Consider the following 15,597-nt stretch of genomic DNA (forward strand, 5'->3'; position numbering starts at 1 on the left):
TTTTGTGTCATTCAGATTATCATCTACCTTCGTAGATAAATTATTTAGCTGATCCAAAAGTTCAACTACTTTCTCTGATAATGAACTGATTTCCTCCATGTGTCTTTCTGAACCAATTTTCAGAGTATCTACTGTATCCTTTAAGTTTTCCTGAGTTTTTTGCAAGTTGCGTAACCGAATCGGTAGATGCAACTGAGTCAATTTTAGCTTGCAAGGTCTCTTGATTTTCATGATCAATAGTTTGTAGTTGTTTTATGGCTCATTCATGATTACGTAATGCATTTTCATGCCGCAAAAAAATAGGTCGAGAATACTCACAAATTTGTGTTTTTCCATCACCACAGACTGTTTGACATTTCGATTCGATTTTATGTAACTCAGTAGTTAAATCTTCACCTGTTTGTTCAAGCGTATGTTCCACTGAGTCTAACTTTTGAAGCTTTTGTTCCATTGTGTCTAACTTTTGAAGCTTTTGCTGTGTTTGTCTCTGATTTTGTTCCATTGTGTCTAACTTTTGAAGATTTTGTCCCATTTGTTTCTGATTTTGTGCAAGCGTTGTGTCTAACTTTTGTAGCCTTTGTTCAAGCGTTGTGTCTAACTTTTGTAGCCTTTGTCCCATTTGTTGCATTAACTGTAATAACAGTGCACTCGTGTCTGAAACATGTTCCTCAGTTCTATTCGGCAATGCATTCGAACCGGCAATATTCGCATTTTGAAAAGCAGAAAATGTGTCTTGATTTATTTGAGAAAACGGTGAGGACGCAAAATCTGAATCTACAGTATTTGCAAGATTGTGTCCTGTCATTTCGGAATCCTGAGGCGAGCTGTTGCCGACCGATCGATCGATAATGCTTCCCTGTTCACTAATTGTTTCACTGCCTACACCATTATTTGCAGCCCGATCCATTTCCCTATCCACAATTACCAAATTACTACTTTGAACATTAGTTAATTCATTACATGGTGGCGCTAATACACTGCTTTCGTCTTCACTGTCATTTCTCAGTTTACTTTGGAGCCTAGTATTACGTTTTTCACACGCCATTATTGTCACATATTTCTCACGACAATAAAGAAAAACACAATTTGAAGAGCAAAAATAAGAGAACACATTAACGTAGCGAATAATATCTAGTTAATTGCAAGCGCAGCTGCGAAATACTTGGTGCAAATCTACATGCATGCCACAACTGTTTTACTGTACAACAATGAAAGACTACAACTACAAAGGAGATTCTCTCTACAATTACGCGCTAGCAATAAACAAAATCTACACTAATTACACAAACTACAAGAAAAAATCAGAAGATTCCAGTGAAGTATCTTCGGCTAAGGGTCGACATATTAAACATCCCATTATAAAAATCGTACATGACTGTGCTTAAACCGACACACTATATTTTTAGCGCAACGCAATCTGACTTTCAAAAATCCCTACAAAAGAATGGCCCTGACTAACATTAACCTATGTTTCACATATCACTTACCTCTCAAAAATCTTAGTTACTTGAACTACTGCAATACAGCATGCACCACTAATGCCAGCTAAATAAAAGATTCAAACTACGGAAGGCACTAACTACTGATAGGTATCGTTAGCAAATGAAAGATTTTAATAGAGAACAAACAACGTATTTACCTTAATAGTCATAATATATATATATAGCAGTTCATGACATCCATTCTTACAAATTTCAAAACTCAGCCATCTCTCTCCCCACATCCACCACTGCTGGCGGCCCACCTCCAACTGCGCACAGCTACGCGCTGTTAACATCCAGCTGCCCAACACTACAATGGCGAGTATTACAACAATGCCAACCAGCCACTGACTGCACACAGCACAACCAGTGATCTTTCATACAGAGCGCTATGTGGCGTTACCAATAAAAAAACCTAAATAGTCTACTTACAAGACGACAGACAAGCGTAGTGTAGGCAGTCTCTTTATTTGATCTGTTACATTTTCTAAGTGTTGTGCGAATAAAACTCAGTCTTTGGTTTGCTTTCCCCACAGCATTTTCTTTGTGTTCTTTACAATTTAACCGCGGGACTGCTACGGTCGCAGGTTTGAATCCTGCTTTGGGCATGTATGTGTGTGATATCCTTAGGTTAGTTAGGTTTAAGTAGTTCTAAGTTGTAAGGGACTGATGACCACAGATGTTAAGTCCCGTAGTGCTCAGAGCCTTTTGAACCATTTGAACCTTTACAGTTTAAATTGTTTGTAACTGTAATTGTTAAGTATTTAATTGGACTTTTCGGCCTTTTGATTTGACTGATTTATCGTGTAACCGAAGTTTCACGAATTCCTTTTAGCACTCATTTGGATGACCTGACACTTTTCATTATGTAGAGTCAACTGCTAATTTTTGCAGCGTTTAGATATCTTTTCTAAATCTTTTTGCAATTTCTTTTGATCTTCTGATGAGTTTACTAGACGATAAACGACAGCATCATCTGAAAACAACGTAAGCCGGCTGCTCAGATTGTCTCCTACATCATTTGTTTCGATAAGGAACAGCAGAGAGCCTATAACACTACCTTGGGGAATGCCAGAAACCAGTCTGTTTTATTCATTGAGTTTCCGTCAGTTACTACAAACTGTGACGTCTCTGACAGGAAAATGACAAATCCAGTCACATTACTGAGATAATATTCCACAAGCGGCCGGCCGGAGTGGCCGTCTCGGTTCTAGGCGCTACAGTCTGGAACCGAGCGACCGCTACAGTCGCAGGTTCGGATCCTGCCTCCGGCATGGATGTGTGTGATGTCCTTAGGTTAGTTAGGTTTAATTAGTTCTAAGTTCTAGGCGACTGATGACCTCAGAAGTTAAGTCGCATAGTGCTCAGAGCCATTTGAACCATTTGAGCCATTCCACAAGCAATAATTTACCACAAGCCCCTTTTGTGGTACAGTGTCAAAGGCCTTTTGAAAATCTAGAAATACGGAATCAATTTGAAATCCCTTGTCAATAGCACTCAACACTTCGTGTGAGTAAAGAGCTAGTTGTGTTTCACAAAAACGATGTTTTCTAAATCCGTGTTGACTGTGTGTCAATAGACCATTCTCTCCAAAGTAGTTCATATTGTTCTAACACAAAATATGTTCCGAAATTCTGCTGCATAGCGACATTAATGATACGAGCCTGTAATTGATAGGAATACTCCAACTACCTTTCTTGAATATCGGTGTGACTTGTGCAACTTTCCAGTCTTTGGGTACGGATCTTCCGTCGAGCGAACGGGTTGTATATGATTGTTACTACTCTGAAAGGAGCGTAATTGGTATACAGTCTGGACCAGAAATCTTGCTTTTATTAAGTGATTTAAGTTGTTTCACTACTCCGAGGATATCTACTGCTAACCTGTTCATGTTGGCAACTGTTCTTTTTTCCAGTTCTGGAATATTTACTTCGTCTTCTTTTGTGAAGGAATTTCTTAAGGCTAGGTTTAGTAACTCTGCTTTCGCAGCACTGTCGTCGATAGTATTTCCACCGCTACATGATGTTGCCCATGGTAGCGCTGTGATAAGACACTGTACTCGTGTTCCAGAGGGCACTCGCTTGAATCCTCGTCTGGCCATGCAGTTTAGGTTTTTTGTGGTTTTCCTATATCCCCTGAGGCATACGCTGCTATGTTTTCCATTGTGTCCGGCAATCCACTGACTATTTCTGGCGCAATACCCACATCCAGTGGGTAGTATGATTCAGGGCTGCGTATGCTTTATTCTCTGGAGACTCATTACAAATATTACAAGTATATCATGTTTACTGGACACAGTGCTGCTGCTAAAGAATCTGTTGACATGTTCATCGTTAGCAACCGCCAAGCAGCATCAACTTGTCAAGCTATATCAACGTACCCCCCAAACTGTAACAACTTACCCCTGAAATTTTATTAACTTGCCTTCCAAATCACATTGTCTTGCCCCTAAAAATGTGTCAGCTAGCCCCCAAACATGTGCCCAAAATTGTATGGACTTGTCTCCCAAACTCCATCGGCTTTCCCACAACACTGTATTAACTTACCCCAGAAACTGTATCAACTTGCCACTCAAGCTGTATGAACTTCCCCAAACCGTATCAACTTGCCCCCACAGTGTATCAGCTTCCCTAAAAACTCCATCAACCTGCTGACCAAACTGCATCATTTTTCTGACCAAACTGTATCACCTTGCTCCAATACTATATGAACTTGGCCCCAAACTTCATTATTTGCCCCAGTTCTGCGTCAGCTAGCTACAAACTGTATGAAGTCCTCCCCAAACTGTATCAGCTAATTAACTTGACCTGATAGAACTGGACTCCTTTCATTTATTCTCAAATATATAACATTGTTGTTGCCACAATGAGGTAAGCATTACAGAGAAAGAAAGAAAGAGAGAGAGAGAGAGAGAGAGAGAGAGAAGAAATTTACTGTGTTCCTAATACCTGACAAATACCTGACATACCTCAGTAGTTAACATCTCCCATTAACTGTATCCCCAGTAGCTGTAATCTCGAGTAGCTGACACATCCCCCCATAGCTAGCAAAATTTCAGCTACTGGTGATATAACACAGTTTTAGTATCTGACGTGGCCTGGTAGTTGACGTCTTCAGTAGTTGGCATCCCGAAGTAGCTGACATACACTGCCCCGTCTTGATAAGTCTCAGTTTGGTGATACAAGTCACAACTCACTATGTTAAGTCTCAAATTACTTTTTCGACGTCATAATTAGACTGCTGATGCCTATGTATGCACGAACAATGATGCAATCTCCAAGCATGTCATATTTCGCCGAATATGGAACAATGCTTATCTGTAACCGAATATAACGTGAGGACATATGGGCAGTTTTCTGCTTTTTGTTGCGGATTTGTCGTGGTGCAACTATCTGATTTTCCTTGTGAAGGTAACACGAAAAACGTGTTATAATATTTTTATCTGCAAAGACGTAAGCCGGACGAGGTGGCCGAGCGGTTCAAGGCGCTTCAGTCCGCGACTGCTACGGTCGCAGGTTCGAATCCTGCCTCGGGCATGGATGTGTGTGATGTCCTTATGTTAGTTAGGTTTAAGTAGTTCTAAGTTCTACGGGACTGATGCCTTAGATGTTAAGCCCCATAGTGCTCAGAGCCATTTGAACCATTTTTTGCAAAGACCTATGCAAAAATCTTAGTATTTTGACAATTATTTCGCCATAAGTGTACTCAATAATGTCTTTTGTCATTATCAGTATTTATCTTTTCTCAAAATATAGTGAAAGGTATTAAAATAAAAATATCACTAGGACCAAAAAAACACTTTTGCAAAGACGTCACGAGGTTAACATTAATCTCAGTACAAAAAAGAGTTAGATATATTAGTACACATGTATTCAACAACCTACCAGGGGAAATTAAAGGCCTCCATTAAATTTCGAGTTTGCACTCACATAAATTCAACTCCTTCTTCTAATACTTCATCTGTCTACTGTTTAGCCATCGACAGAGTGAGTCGAGAATCTGACACTCGCACTCACTTCGTCTTTCTAAACTCTCGGTCCGTGCCACAGATACACAGGCACCAGAGACGTTATTAGGTGGCATAGAAGTACAATATGTACGAATTATTGTATTTTGAAATTTTATTTTTGTAGGGGTCCACAATCTCAGCGAGTTTTGAAACTGAAAACGTGGTCCAAGTAGGCTGTATTCTGTTCATTTTCCGTACAATTATTCAATTTCAACAATAGGTCGCTTTCAAGCACATGTCGGAAGCTTCTTGCTTAACTGTATGAATTACGAAATACAGTAATTGATGACGCGTTTGTAGTCTGTACCTATGGTGAAGATAAATTACAAGTATTTGTAAGACATTAGAATTCTTTTCATGTACAAATCCAGTTTTCAGTGGAAATTGAAAATGAGGGATGACTTCCCTTTTTGGATGCTTCGGTTCGGCGCAAAGATAATGGCACTCTGGGACATACAGTGTATCGGAAACCGATGCATACAGCTTTATATTTACGTGTAAATACCTTCCATCATCCTTCGCGGACGATGAGTGTTCTCAGAACTTTATTTCAAAGAGCACACATTGCAGACGAAAGCTGTCTGAAGGACGAGCTTCTACACTTAAAGAGAGTTTTTGAAGCCAACTGTTATTCTCCCTAGCAGCTACGAATGGGGCTATGAATAAAACCAAAGGTGGTCACAAGAAATGCAGAAGAAGACAGAGAAAGATTTGTATCCATGGCTTTCCCGCCTTATACGAGAAACCTATCGTTAAAAAGAGGACAGACATTCAGCAGGCACAAAGTAGATTTGATTTTTCATCCTCCACCGAGGACAGCAGCACTCTAGGGTTTTGTTAAAGATGATTTGATGTCCCAGAAGGCTGGGGTTACAGTATCCCCTACGAATGTGGCCTCTCTTACGTCGGACAGACATTTAGTGGTGTCTATGAAAGATGTACGGAACACCGCAGATACACCCACCTTAAAGCCCAACAAATCCACTATAGCATAAAGGTGCGTTGATACAGGTCACTCTCTTTCTGGGGCTCGGTTGTAAAAGAGGCAACTGAAATTCTCTTTCCGACGAATTTAATTAATAGAGATAGCGGGTTCGGCCTGAATAAGTCATGGTATCCAGCACTTTGTGTAATAAACTTAAATAGAAGTCGGGACATGGCAGCTCATACCGATATATCGATATCGCAGCGTGATCCACAGCGCAGCCACAGATATAATTCATACATTGGAGGTGGAAGCACAAGTTATGTGCTTGAAAACGACCCACGGTTGAAACTGGCCACTTGCACGGAAAATAAAAAGAATACAGCCTACCTGGACCATACATTCATTCTAAAACACATTAAAGCTGTGAGCCACAAAAAATAAAATTTCAAAATAATTCACACATATTGTACTTCTTCGCCTCTCATTAACATCTCTGGCGATATCTATCTTTGCCCGCACACGCAGTGGGGCTCTCCGGCTCTCTCCGAAGGTTGCTGAACGGCATACAGCCGAAATATTAGGAGAAGGAACTGAGTTATGGTGCTGTGCGCTCATGCAGCTTCAACACGATACCACATTTCATCGAGAGTAGTGACTGGCGTATTGTGACGAGCCAGTTGCTCGGCCACCACTGACCGACCAGACGTTTTCAGTTGGTGAGGGATCTGGAGAATGTGTTGGCCAGGGCAGCAGTTGAACATTTTCTGTAACCAAAAAGGCCCGTACAGGACCTGCAACATGCGGTCGTGCATTACCCTGCTGAAATGTAGGGTTTCGCAGGCATGGAATGAAGGGTAGAGCCACGGGTCGTAACGTCCACTGTCAAAGTGCCGTCAATGCGAACAAGAGGTGACCGAGACGTGTAACCAATGGCACCCCATACCACCATCACGCCGGGTGATACGGCACTATGGCGATGACGAATACATGCTTCCAATGTTCGTTCACCGCGATATCGCCAACACGGATGCGACCATCATGATGCTGTAAACGGAACCTGGATTCATCCGAGAAAATGTTTTGCCATTCATGTACCCAGGTTCGTCGTTGGCAGGCGCTCGTATCTGTGATGCAGCGTCAAGGGTAACCGCAGCCACGGTCTCCGAGCTGATAGTCCATGCTGCTGCAAACGTCGTCGAACTGTTCGTGCAGATGGTTGTTACCTTGCAAACGTCCCCATCTGTTGACTCAGGGATCGAGACGCGGCTGCACGATCCGTTACAGCCATGCGGATAAGATGCCTGTCATCTCGACTGCTAGTGATACGAGGCCGTTGGGATCCAGCACGGCGTTCCGTATTATCCTCCTGAACCCACCGATTGCATATTCTGCTAACAGTCATTGGATCTCGACCAACGCGAGCAGCAATGTCGCAATACGATAAACCGCAATCGCGATAGGCTGCAATCCGACCTTCCGACCTTTATCAAAGTCGGAAACGTGATGGGACGCATTTTTCCTCCTTACACGAGGCATCACAACAACGTTTCACCAGGCAACGCCGGTCAACTGCTGTTAGTGTATGAGAAATCGGTTGGAAACTTTCCTGATGTCAGCACGTTGTAGGTGTCGCCACCGGTGCCAACCTTGTGTGAATGCTCTGAAAAGCTAATCATTTGCATATCACAGCTTCCTTGTCCCTGTCGGTTAAATTTGACGTCTGTAGCATGTCATCTTCGTGCTGTAGCAATTTTATTGGCCAGTAGTGTGATTCTGCTCTCTTTTTCAGTACATAGAACAAACGGATATGGTTAGCGCTGCTTGCTCGCCCGCTGTTGGTTAATAATCCACACTTGCCGAGGACGTTATCCGCCTACATTTCCTTATTTGAAAGGGTTTGAGTCTTACGTGACTCCCAATGCTTACCATACTCGAGCGTTTACTTCATATGTAGTGACGTCAGACGGACGTTTAGCTGTAATCCTTTTTGGTTCATTTGCTATGCCTCCCGTTTACGCCACACCCTCATATCAATTTTTATTATCATACGTTGCAGACGGCTGTAGAGACATGAACATAGCTCTAACATTTGCACGCACAGAGCAAAATTCATCAAGGAGTTGCCTCTCAGACCGTCTCATTTTAAATCTAGAGCTATTATTTCGCTGTTCGAGACAAGTCACAATTTTTTTTCCGAAATGCATATGTTTTGTTTACACTGTCGAGGCACAGTAATGTGATCACCTGTCAAAAGTCTGAATAATCACCTTTTGCACCGCTGATCACTGCCAGGCGGATACGAAGAGATTCTGGAAGGTAGTGACAGGGATCTGGATTCAGGCTGACTCCAGTGCCGTCGCCATATTCGCTAGGTATCTCTGGTGAGAAGCCATGACGTGAACAACTCGAACGAAGTGGTCCCACATATTTCGGATTGGATTTAAATCCAAAGAGTATAGTATTGGTTAAAAACAGTCTTGGTTGCAATTTTAGTTTTTATTTTATTTTTCAACGATGCGTTTCGCCTTATTTAGGCATCTTCAGGTTATCTTTTCTAGATGGACGCGAGAGGCACCCAAGATCTGGGGTGCCTCTCTCGTCCATCTAGAAAAGTTAACCTGAAGATGCCTAAATAAGGCGAAACGCGTCGTTGAAAAATAAAAAAAAATAACAAACTAAAATTGCAACCAAGACTGGGGTGCCAAGATCTGGGGTGCCTCTCGCATCCATCTAGAAAAGACAACCTGAAGATGCCTAAATAAGGCGAAACACTTCCCTGAAAAATAAAAAAAACTGTAATTGCAATGAGGACGGTTTTTAAGCAATACTGTTAAGCACTGGTTTGCTGTTATGCCACATATGGACTGGAAGAATTCCAAAGACTATGATGTCCAGTGGAGTATGGTATACTCATCGTGATGCTCTGAGAACCACCTACATTGACTGCACGTTTCATTGTCCCACTGGTAGACGCCATCGTCCCGAGTGTAAACAAACTGAATGTAGGATAGGTGCAAGGATAGGTGCATAGTTGTGTTGACCCATTGTGCCTTTCAGAATGACGAAATCACCCAGGGTACGCCACGAATACACTCTTCAAACCATAATGCTCTCTCGTCTGGCCTTGACCCTTCTGACGATTGTTGCAGTGTGTTTGCTCTCAGACATTTCACGCCGAGCACGCCAACGGCCAGCTGTCCGGTGGAGCACAGTACTTGATTCCTCTGAAAACACCACCTGTCGCGACACATTGGACATTCAGTTGCGGTATTGGTGTGAAAATTCCAGTCTTCGTCGCCGATGAATGGCAGTCAGCATTTGTGCACGAACCAGGCATCTGTTGCAGATATCCACATGCAGCAACGTTCGCTAAATGGTCTTTGAGGACATACGTCATACACACGTCAGAGTCTGTCAGCTGATTTGACTTTTCTTCTTCCATCCACCTTTCTTCCCTGTTTATTATTGTCTCGCCGATTCTAGTTCTATTCCCTGAACGACTGCCTTGTTCTCTTTCTTTGAATAATTCAGTTAACGCTTTTCGTTTATGAGCGTTGATGTCCTCCTGGAGTTCCGTGAGTTCGACTAATACCTTTATTCCTTCCTATTTTCTGGAGTTCACTGTCACGGTCCTTTCTGGTCCTACGTCACTTCTTAGTGACAACTGCTCAACTTGTTTCTTCAGCTGTGTTATATCGTCCGGTACTTCGTTCTTCCATTCTTTGATAACGTCTAGGTCCTTGCGCATTGCATCTGTGGCGCCATGGACTTCTTGAGGCAACTTCTTATTTGTACTTCAAATATTTGAGTAGATTTGAGCTCGGCCTTTTCGATTTCTTACCCGACTTGTCCACATATACGATCTTTCCATCACATCCCTTTACGCGAGCAGCTAGTTGTTGTATCTTCGTGAAATATTCCCTAGTTTCTTTGAAATTTTCCTCTATATTCTTGTAGCATGTGTCGGTCTTGTCTTGTTGCTTACCGATCAATTTCCTTCTGTCTTCTTGAAATGTTCAGACATCTTTTCGTACTGCTCTTCAATCTCATCTGTGATTTGGTAGTCCCGGTTTTGGTGGATTTGGCATTTAGTCGCTCAATAGTTGCTTGTCTGTTCGCCTGTACGCATCTCCGCAGCATCCCTCCACCCTTGCTATCTATGACCCGTGGCGCACCACAGCTCCCTCGGCGATAGTTTTGGATAGTGCGATTTTGTCATGCATACTCTACTTTAACCACGGCGACACGGAAACAGTTTACAGACTTAGCCTTTTCGGAAATGCTTCTACTTGTCCCCTTTTGGACGTCAGAGGAGTAGCTCCGTTTCTGCATTACGACAATGACCGCACTCTTTTCCCCATCCCCCTGAATCGCTTTACATATCCTCCACTGCTAATGCTGCCACCTACCGTCTGTGAGTGGTACTGCACGTTGACGCCGAACGTATTAGGTGGTCGCATTAATGCGACTGGGCAGCGTAATTACATACGTACTGTTATTTCCAAAATTCACTTTGTATGAACACTGAGAAATGTTAAAAGTTAGAAACGTAGTGTCTACAATATCACACATTTTGAAAGTGTTTAAATTCTGGTTAGGTCAGGTTTGCTGCTCACAAGGGAACCTCCCCATCGGACCTCCCTCAGATTAAGTTATAAGTTGGCACAGTGGGTAGGCCTTGAAAAACTGAACACATATCAATCGTGAAAACAGGAAGAAGTTGTGTGGAACTTTGACAAAAAAATAAACAAAATATACAAACTGAGTAGTCGATGCAACGTCAAGGACAATGTGAGCTCAGGAGCTCTGTGATCCCGTAGTTTGCGTGAGCAGCTGGCGAACGAGAGGTCCTTGGTTCAAGTCTTCCCTCGAGTGAAAAGTTTAATTTTTTATACAGCCTATACAGGACGGAAGGATCAGGCATTGTACAATTTTAGTGTGGGAGTAGACGTGATTACCATTCCTCCAGGTTGTACACCTCTTGTGCAACGGTTAGCTGTGTTTGGTTTTTGGCAAGTGAAATACTTTGTGGAAAGATTCTATGATTTTGTGGAGCTGCACAGGTACACAGAGCATTATTGTTTACGCGATCGTGTGTCAATTATCAAAGTTCAGTCACTCACACACAATCAACTTCGCTCTCCAAAATTCCAGGACATGTTCAGATTTGCTTGGACATATGCAGGATTTGACGGTCTACACACGGAAAAATTTGAAAACGTTAAAAACATATGTTTTGGCAGAGAACAGGGAAAACTGTGCGACTGTGATACTGTTGCATTCATTTGTTGCAGTTTATGTGACAAACTCTTACGTCATCACTTTTTTGGGAGTGATTATCACATCACAAGAAAACCTAAATCGCCAAGTGTACAAGTTAGGTGGGTTGACAACATATTCCTGTCATGTGACGCACATGCCGTCACCAGTGTCGTATAGAATGTATCAAACGTGTTTTCCTGTGGAGAAATCGAATGACCTGTGACCTTGCGATCAAATGTTTTCGGTTTCCATTGGAGAGGCATGTCCTTTCGTCTACTAATCGCACGGTTTTGCGGAGCGGTAGCAAAACACAGACACTAAACTTATTACAATGAACAGAGACGTCAATGAACGAACGGACAAATCATAACTCTGCTAAAATAAAAGAAAATAAAGTTTTCACTCGAGGGAAGACTTGAACCAAGGACCTCTCGTTCTGCAGCTGCTCACGCTAACTACGGGACCACGACGCTCGTCGGCTCACGCTATCTATGATGTTGCCTATATTGTGCATGGACTACTCATTTTGTATATTTTTTTCGTAGTTTAACGCAACTTCTTCCTTTTTTTCTCGATTGATCTGTGTTAAGTTTTTAAAGGCCTATCCACTGCGCCAACTTATAACTAAATCTGAGGGGAGTGCAATGGGGAGGTTTCCTTGTCAGTTTCAAGATGTGTGTATGAAACCTGGTAGTCAAGGAAGGCAAGATTCGGTTACGATTGTGGACGGTGCCGTAATCAGTTCCCTTTTGCAATTACACACATTCATTTTAAAACGGTAGTTCCAGACTCAGCAATAAATAAAGATATCACACGTTATTAATGAAAGAATAAAGAACTGTGTAATTTATTTTTTCAAATGAGCATAAAATACGGACACAGTAAATAATGTTTTAAATACAAGTCAATGTGATCGCAATTAGAATTTTAAGGCAAGTTTACCACAGCCACGGCTGAAGGCCTTTAACGCCAAGAACGGCAATTATAAAAAATTTAACAAACATACTGTAAAACAGCAATGCAATAGCAAAGGCTAATTTAAAAAGACAGGCAACTGATAACCAAACGGGTGAGACAAAATGATGGTAAACTTGGTACCACAATAATTTGTACCTGCTGTAACACCAAGAATTGCAATTACATAAAAAATTTTAGAAATACAATAAAACAGCAAATACAGTAATAAAACACAAGAGCCAGTCACAGACCGTGCACCAGGAATCGGCCTCTGAATAGGTCTGGCGAAAAACACTTTTGTGAGCGATGAGATAGGCAGCCAAGAGTTGCACTCACTTCACAAGATGGTAAATCAGACTAGTGGCAGTCTAACGAATGACTAATGATAATCTTGCTAAGGCTACTGACGACCAATAAACCAATTGAGAGATGTAAAAATATGCCAAAGCCGGAACTGGCAGTCTGAACTCTGTGTGTGCTTAGAGCGTCTGGAGCGAGAAAGGAATCACTACCACCAGAGTAGGAGAATCGCCAACCAAGATACAATCAAGAACGCTGTCAAAACTACACGCCTCGCCGGACAGCAGTGGCAACGCGAGGAAACGTACACTGCCGTTACGTACATTAATCCCCAAGGCAGGTAACTGGGGCGTTAGCGGCCATGCGGCAGGAAAAATACCGCTGGTTCAATTTAACAAACAGTAACAAATTGAACTCATTAAATAGCAATTAGAAGTCGAGGAAAGCTAATCAGATCCGCCTTCCCCAAGCACTCCACTCGCTGCTCCTCACCTCGGCAACACTACGAGCAGCAAGACGAACCTAAGTCACGGGAGAATCGCAAGATCGCACAGTGGCGGAGGTTTCTCTGCTTGAATCCCAATGCACTCAACTTAAGGCTTGCTGGATCCGGTTTACGGCGAGGTCGTGCACCCTTGTGACCACAGGCCTTCGATCCAGCAGTCCATGCTTGCCGCCAGCAGTTCTGGCGTGTTTGCGCGCTGCGCGGACCTAGCTCCCCCTGAGTCTCCAGCCGAACTCCACACTGACGCGACCCAGTAGACGCACGACGTCGCCCCAAAGATAGGGCAACAGTTACTACATATCGATAACCGCCGATGCTGCCACTAGCGGACAGGCAATGCTTGCGAAACCAAGTGGCTTAAGTCAACACGAGAGAAAACAAACAACCACAACCATGTCAACTAAACAATACGGTCTGGCCTCCAACAGAGAGCGGAAACCTGCAAACAGTACCAACGCAAGCCGCAGTACACCTACAAGGAAAACTCCACGTCGCAACCCCCTCAGATTTAGTGGTAAAATGGCCCTGTGGACAGCCCGTCAACAACACAGTTGAAGCATGACAACAGAAAGAAGGTGCACTGAACTGTGAAAAAAGAAGCAAAATGGAAAGAGTGAACGGTCCAAGCTCAAGATATACAACATCGAGCAAACTGCAAACCGCAGTGTCGTGGTCATGTAGTCACGATGTAAGAACGCAAAGTAGGAGATCCGGGTTCAGATCATCCTCATGCCCCATTTTTTTCACAAAATTATGAACTTTCCGTCTACTCATTGACGTCTCTGTTGTCCTGTACTCTTGGCAATTATGTACATTGGTTATAGAATATGAGTCACGTGATAAGAATATGTTACTGTCAAAATTAAATGTGATGAATAGTGGGAGCATGCGAGATGCCGCATGGACCTGTCACAGATATGAAAACAACAAATAAACGGGCATGAACTATGTTACAGCAAAAGGAATTCAAGATCAGTACCTCCTAAACGGAACCACTAGAGTCGTAATATGTGGTACTTGTGTAGAACGAAGTTTCTCGAGGTCCCTTACTTACTCCTCGCTGTTCCAAAGGCCGGTATTACACTATCAAAGTTCTTTGTCCAATATCTTTGTCAAAGGAATTTGATGGTGTAATAGGAAACTTTGTCAAATGTCGTCAAATATTTGATCAAATCTAGGGAAGTCGCTTGTCTTCTGTTCACTGCAATGTGACATGTTACCACGTGGAGCGCTAGCATCGCTGCTGCGTTCTGTCGTCTGTAGTACATTTATAAACATTGCTGATAAATACAATTAGCGTCTACCGACAACTACAAAATTAATAGAGATGTATGAAGGCGATGAGGCGCTTTACAACGTGAGGCACCCTGAATACAAAAATAGATTAAGGACACCTAACCTAACCTAACCTAACCTAACTCTCTGCTGTAGGAAGGAATCGAAGTGTTACAGTGAGCCTGTCTTCTGCATATATAGCAGTTCTTAGCGAGTACTGTGCTTTGTGATATGAGGATACACTTCACTGAGCACATACAGAAATGTATGCTCTTCCATTCTTAATTAATTGATGTATGACTTGACGACCTCCACTATAAGCTCACGTAACAAGTTTTGTTGACTGCTTTTATCGTGTACTCGTAAAAACCACGGCTTCACCCAGGTACGTTTTCTTTATATCCCCAGCTTCTCTACAGCAGTGGACACAGTGCAACTGTGGTAAATGCAACTGCTGCAGTTTAATAACAAGTTGTTGGTGTCAGCCATCTTGAACTGTGACGAAAAATATGATGACAGTGTAATACCCCTTTTTAGTGCCATGTCAAAGATCTTTGTCAAATATATTTGACGAATATTTCATCAAATCTTTGACAAAGAAATTTGATAGTGTAATACCGGCCAAACGCACGTTTCCCCACGGCAGTCACAAATTTGAATACAACGACACGTCAATGACCGTTCGTTCGTAGTTTTGTGAAAAAAAAATATCGTCCACATGGTGATTTGAACATGGATCTCCCCAGTCACAGTTCAACACCGTGGCCACATAACACGACGCCGTAGCTATTTCAGTTCGCTCGACGTTGCACGTCTTAATCGTGGAGCGCTCACAGTTTCCATTTTGCTTCGTTTTTCGCAGTTAAGTACATCTTCTTCC

This window comes from Schistocerca gregaria, chromosome 6 (genome assembly GCF_023897955.1).
Source record: "Schistocerca gregaria isolate iqSchGreg1 chromosome 6, iqSchGreg1.2, whole genome shotgun sequence".
NCBI lineage: Eukaryota > Metazoa > Arthropoda > Insecta > Orthoptera > Acrididae > Schistocerca > Schistocerca gregaria.